This window comes from Mirounga angustirostris, unplaced genomic scaffold (genome assembly GCF_029215605.1).
Source record: "Mirounga angustirostris isolate CCGP_5_RB_7025 unplaced genomic scaffold, mMirAng1.0.hap1 SCAF_5, whole genome shotgun sequence".
Lineage (NCBI taxonomy): Eukaryota > Metazoa > Chordata > Mammalia > Carnivora > Phocidae > Mirounga > Mirounga angustirostris.
The window spans coordinates 107673901-107680204 of NW_026991713.1; the positions used below are offsets into that span (position 1 = coordinate 107673901).

The following is a 6304-nucleotide window of genomic DNA, read 5'->3' on the forward strand; positions in this document are numbered from 1 at the left end:
TTTGAGAGAGAGAGAGAGAGCATGAGCAGGAGAGGCAGAGGGAGAGGGAGAGAGAATCTCAATCAGACTCCGCACTGAGCCTGAGCCCATGCAGGGTTCAATCTCACGACCCTGAGCTGAAGCTAAGAGTCAGTGGCTTACCCAACTGAGCCACCCAGACGCCTCTGTTTTTATAACCAGAAGCCAGGAGCTCACTCCTTGTTCAGATTTCAGAGAAGGTGACTGATCTCTCGCTTGAAAGTAGTGCTAACCTGGCCATTCTACCATAGAGCTTGTGCTGTGGTAGGAATAGGGAGGCTTGGGGGCCAAGAGCAGCATCCTTGAAGTGACCTCAGTAGGAAAATATTTTTTAAGTCTGTCTAAATTTTTGAATTTAGGAGGGAAGGAATAATATTAATAAACAGCATCTGATATTTATTGAAAGCCCACTATTTGCCAAGCATTGGAGTTTACATTACCCTTGGAAATAACCAATGAAGGAGATCCTGCTAAAATCACCATTTTATAGATGATGAAGCAGAGGCTTGTTTAAAAATTTATGTGACATGCCCAAGGCTGCAGAGATGTATGAGAGACATGAGCGAAATGCCTGCAATCCTCAAGCTTTTCTCAGTGGGTTTCTCTTAGGGTATCTTTCCTGTCCAGAAGAGATAATGTCACTCCTGTCCACAGCCTTCCATGGCCATTAGCGGAATCTGGGGGAATGACTCACAGGGTTCCTCCCCTCCCAGCTTTATTGATATATAGTTGACATATAACACTGTGTAGGTTTAAGGTATACATTAATACACTTATGTAGTGTAAAATGATTACCACCATAGCATCATCTAACACCTTCACATCACATAATTGCCATTTCTTTTGTGTGTTGAGAACATTTAAGATCTACTCAATTTTCAAATGTATAATACAGTACTTTTGTTGTTGTTGTTGAAGTACCTTCAACACACAATGTTACATTAGTTTCAGGTGTACAACACAGTAATTGGACAAGTCGCTGCTATGCTCAGCACAAGTGTAGCCACCGTCTGTCACCAGATGATGCTATCACAATACCATTGACTATATTCTCTATGCTGTGCCTTTCATCCCCATGACTTTGTCATTCCATAACTGGAAGTCTGTACTTCCCACTTCCCTTTACTCATTTTGCCCATCCTCCTACCCCCTGCCATCAATTTTGTTCTCTGTATTTCTGGGTCTGTTTCTGCTTTGTTTGTTCATTTTTGTTTTTTAGATTCCACATAAAAGTGAAATCATATGGTATTTACCTTTCTCTGACTTACTGTATTATTATTAACTATAGTCACTATGCTGTACATCAGATCCCCAGGACTTATTCATCTTATAACTAGAAGTTTGTCCTCTTTGACTGATCTCTCCCCACTCCCCCCACCATTCCCCCAACTCCTGGTAATCACCAGCTGACTCTCTGTTTCTATGAGTTTGGCTTTTTTATATTCTACTTATAAGTTATATCACAGTATTTATCTTTCTTTATCTGACTTAATTCACTTAGCCTAATGCCCGCAAGGTCCATCCATGTTGTTGCAAATGGCAGGATTTCCTTCTTTAATCACTGGATAATATTCCATTATATGGTGTGTGTATGTGTGTGTGTGTATGTATATATATATATATACATATATACAATATCTTCTTTATTTATTCATCTGTTGGTAGACACGTTGTTTCCATATCTTGACTGTTATAAATAAAACTGCAGTGAACATGGGGGTGCAGATATCTCTCTGAGATCCTATTTTCATTCTCTTTGGATGTACACCCAGAAGTGGGATTGCTGGAGTATATGTTAGTTCTATTTTTAATTTTTTGAAGAACATCCATACCACTTTCCATATGGCTGTACCAGTTGCATTCCCACCAATAGTGCACGAGGTTCCCTTTTCTCCAAATCTTCACCAACACTTGTTATCTCTTGTTTTTTTTTTTTTTTTTTGACAGCCATTCTAACATGTGTGAGGTGATCTCTCATTGTGGTTTTGATTTGCCTTTTCCTGATGGTTAATGATGTTAAGCACCTTTTCATGTACCCGCTGACTGTTTGTATGTCTTCAGAAAAATGTTTATTCAGTTCCTCTGCCATTTTTAATTGGATTTTCTTTTTCATTTTTTTTCTATTTTGGAAATTGAGTTGCATGAGTTCTTTATACATTTTGGATATTGACCCCTTATCAGATATATGATTTGTAAATATTTTCTCCCATTCTGTAGATTGCCTTTTCTTTTTGTTGATTGTTGTGCAGAAGACTCAGGTTTTTGAGAATCTGGAGGAATTCATGATGAGGTCAAGAAAGCATTTGAACCTATGCCTGTTATCATGCCCCCTTTTACTTAAATCTGCAGTAGAATGATTACATTTGGTTCCCTTTTGAGCTGAGGGATAACAACTCTTCATTATAAAATTTAAATTTGTTGTGAGCTAAAAACTGTTTCCAAGACAAACTTGCCTCTTTATTACTAATATGTCCCCTCTTTCCTCCATTTTTATTTTTTTCTTTCTCTTTTAGATTAAGTTTTATATTTTAATTCCAGTATAGTTAACATATGGCGTTCCCCATTTTTTCCTTTTTTTTTTTCTTTTTGGAGGCTTGTGTTTTATTCTTGGCCTGTCAGCTTCCCCCAAGGGGGAGCTAGGAGGGGTGGGGTAGAGGGAAGGGAAGAGGGGCTGGGAGGGGTCAGACCGCAGCTGCCCTTTGTATACACATTCTGGCGCGGTGGCAATGGTGCGCATGTCCAGCCCGATGCTCCGAGCCCAGTTCTCCACATCCCCCGTTCCTTGAGTGTCTGATTGAAGTTCTCCACCATCCCGATCCACTGGCCTGTTTGCTTGGCAAACTGGGCGGCCTGGACCCGTAGGGTCTTCACCTCATGGTCCAGCTTTCTCGGGTTCATGTAGGCCCGGGCCACACCCACACTGAGGTGATCCACCAAAGCTTCTGTCAGGCAGGTCGCTGCAGCGATAGCCTCTCGCCCCCTCTCTCCTGCAGCTCCTCGCGTTCGTTCTGCTTGGCCCGGTGTTCTTTCAGCCGGCGGGACAGCGTGGTCGCGGCGGGCTGGGGGCGGGGCGCGCCAGGCCCCCTCCGACTCCGCGAGCTGGAACCCGCACCTCGGCTCCCGCGGGGCCCGGGTCACGCCTAGTGTTCCCCACTTTTCTTAATGATCGCTGGCTAGGACTGATGATTGATATAGAACAGCTGCGGAGCACTGACTACGTGTCAGGCCACATTATCTAATTTAATTTCCGCTTGACAGAGGAGGAACTTGAAGCCTAGAGAAGGGAAGTGACTTTCCCAGGCTGGCCTGTGAGAAATCTGATCGTCAAGTCCGAATTAGTGCCTGACAGAGCCTCTCAGCGGCAGCACTAGCCTCTCGGCTGAGGCAGTGCTTTATGATGGTGACTGAGCGTGCGCCCTATACGGTGGGAAGGCTCAAAAGTCAGCCTTTCTCTTTGTTTTGGCAACTATTTTCTTTAACATTTTTTCCCTTAAAAGTGTAGATACCCAGAAGAATAGATAAAATTTCTACCATCTTGAGTAAGGATTTTGAGATTAAAAAAAAAAAAAAAGATTCCTCTTTTGTTTTGTTTTTAAATTAACCTGGGATTAAGATTTCCCCAGAATTTCTAGTTTGTGGGAAAAAGTACAGCCACAGTTTATTCTGGGAGTAAAGGTACATCTTGGCATATGTAGAGAAAATGCCACCAGAAGACTGGGTTAATCTAGAGCTACCACCTGGCACAGCCAATCATTGCTGTAGTTTCTAGATCTGCTGTCCATTTTCAGATGAGCTTGACATGGGCTTAAGTCACTCATGGGAGGTTTCCACAGGACTCATAGCTAGACTGGAGAGATTTTAGTTCCTGCCTTCCCATTCTGTCTTTGCCCTCCACTCAGAAACACCATAGCAAGAGGAAAAATGACAGAAAGCAAGAAAGGAATGTATTCCTTCCAAAATACACACACATTACCATCTTGGCCCCAACACGTGAAGCCTATCTTACTCTGAGATCCAAGGGAGCTGGTGGGGTACAGAAAACCCACTGAGAGAAAAATATCTTCAAAGAAAACTCACTTCTCAGAAGAATGTTAAAGTTTGAAGAGTGCAGCAGAAAAAAAAAACTTGAATTTTTGTTTTCCTTTTTGATTCTATTTCCCTTTGCTAAAGGTTGGAGGGATTGCTATCTTCTTTTGCCTTTCTTCCTATGTATTATAAATATTTGTTCATTTGCCTTTGATCCTTAGGATTTCTAGATATAAGGTATTTTAGAAATGCAAAGTGTTTGTTATTAATGTTTATCATTGCTTGTTTTTAATTTTCAGAAGTATTCATCTTATTTATATATTTCCTTTTGTTAGCTCATTTCTGCTTTAATGGCAATTTTATTTTATAATTTAAATTATCTCCTCTGATCCTTATTACTGAATGGGTTACTTTAATGAAAAATGGAAATAATTACTGCTTCTGCTGAAGGAAATGTCTTTATTTCACTCAGAGCTGTCACTTTTACTTGTAAGATAAGATTATTTTAAATGGAATGAAATTCTGTAAAGCTGACTATACTAAGAAATACTGACATTCAGTGATGAGAGGAAACTTGTATTTCTGACTGGAATCAAAACATTGAGCATATATTTTACTAGCCTTATAAATAATTTAAAAAAATAACACCACAAAACTACCCATAAAAGTCTTATTCTCTTCTCTCCTCAGTGGAACTTACTTAGTCATTTAAACTGAAAACATTTATAACACCAAAATAGTTCATAAAAAATATTAACAGAATGCTGTCTTATACTCCCAGTAATTCAAAGAATAACAAATGTCATCAGGGATCTGGAGGATCTGTTGTGATAACCTAAGTGGACACAGGTTGTTAACTGAAACAGTAACTGTTTAAACTTTTTGAGTAGTCTGTTCTTGCTCACATGGTTTAGAAGTAGCTCCTGGGCTAGTAAGGGAAGGACCTGTAAAATACAATATATAGAATTTTTGGTTGTGGAGAAAACTCATTCAAAATGTTTGTAATGAAAATTACAAAATGTGTTAGTGTGTTAATGGTCAAATGAGTAATTCGAACACACTTTTAAGCAGTATTATCTGATCAACTTACTACAAGGCAAGATGGAAACTTTGTGATTAAATACTTACCTCGAGAGTTAAAACCAGCCACTTAAAAGATCCTATTAATGAGTATAGTAATGATGTTTATTTTACAGAGAAATATAAAGCTTTATTGGCTATTTTAGCATTGGATGGGGAGATACACCAATGATTTCCTAGATCTTTTGGATGTTTTATAGTTTAATTTGACATGTTTCATACCTTTAATTGTAATGATAATTAAAGAAGATAACATTTAGGTACACACACTTGTTTCCTTTGGTCATCTCTCTTCCACACACCCTGCATTCCTTCCCACTTTAGTTCTTGCTGGCCCAACCATTTGGGACATGTCTTCTCCCAATGGAAAGAGGAACAGCAGTTAACTGGAAGACAGCACAACCAGCCTCAGTTCCTTGGTGCTCCCTCAGCCTTCCCCGACACCATCTTTCCCTACTTCTCTTCCTGGTCTCCCCTATACTCAGTAGACTTTGGAGTGTTGGAGAGATTTTGTTCCCAGGAAGAAATTTTGCCCCCAGAAGTACTATACAGCTAATTTCTTGTTAACATTCTCCTGCTTTTCACTTCCATTAAGATCAGAGAACGACCAAGAGAGTTTTTAAGAGTGTATTTGCAGTTACTGTTATTTGTAAATCTATAGCAGTATTCCTTCATTGATGAACATGAACATTAAAATGACTCCATTTTCCTTCAGAGAATACAATGAGAAAAAGAGAAAGAAAACCACTTCTAGTATGGTATATACCCATAGGTGAGAATATTATAAACTCACCTGCACTTTAGTCTAGCCATTCAAGCTTTTGCAAGTCATTATTTATTCTTTTCTCAGAGGGAGTGACTAATGAAAAAGTTGAATGACTAGTAAAAATGATAGGATGAAAATGGAATAACCATTAGTATAATGAAAATTATTATTGATTTTAATACTTTCATTATGAAACACTATTTTTAATGGGACACTAAGTGGCAAATACAAAGAATAGTATAAGGCGGTCTCTGCCCTTGGAGTTTGCAGAAATGACACTACAAAACACAGTTTATCAAATATTATCAGAAAGGTAGGTACAAGATATGATGGGAGTTTATAGGAGAAAGAAATTATTTTCAATGTTGATGAATTTAATTATACATTAAGAAAGTGAAATTTGAGCTGTGTCTT

At 39.0% G+C, this 6304-nt stretch overlaps 1 pseudogene; it reads right to left on the reverse strand.

The window, feature by feature from the left end:
* Positions 1-2539: 2539 nt before the first annotated feature.
* On the reverse strand, positions 2540-5937 carry LOC135364293 (biogenesis of lysosome-related organelles complex 1 subunit 1-like; annotated as a pseudogene).
* Positions 5938-6304: the final 367 nt, after the last annotated feature.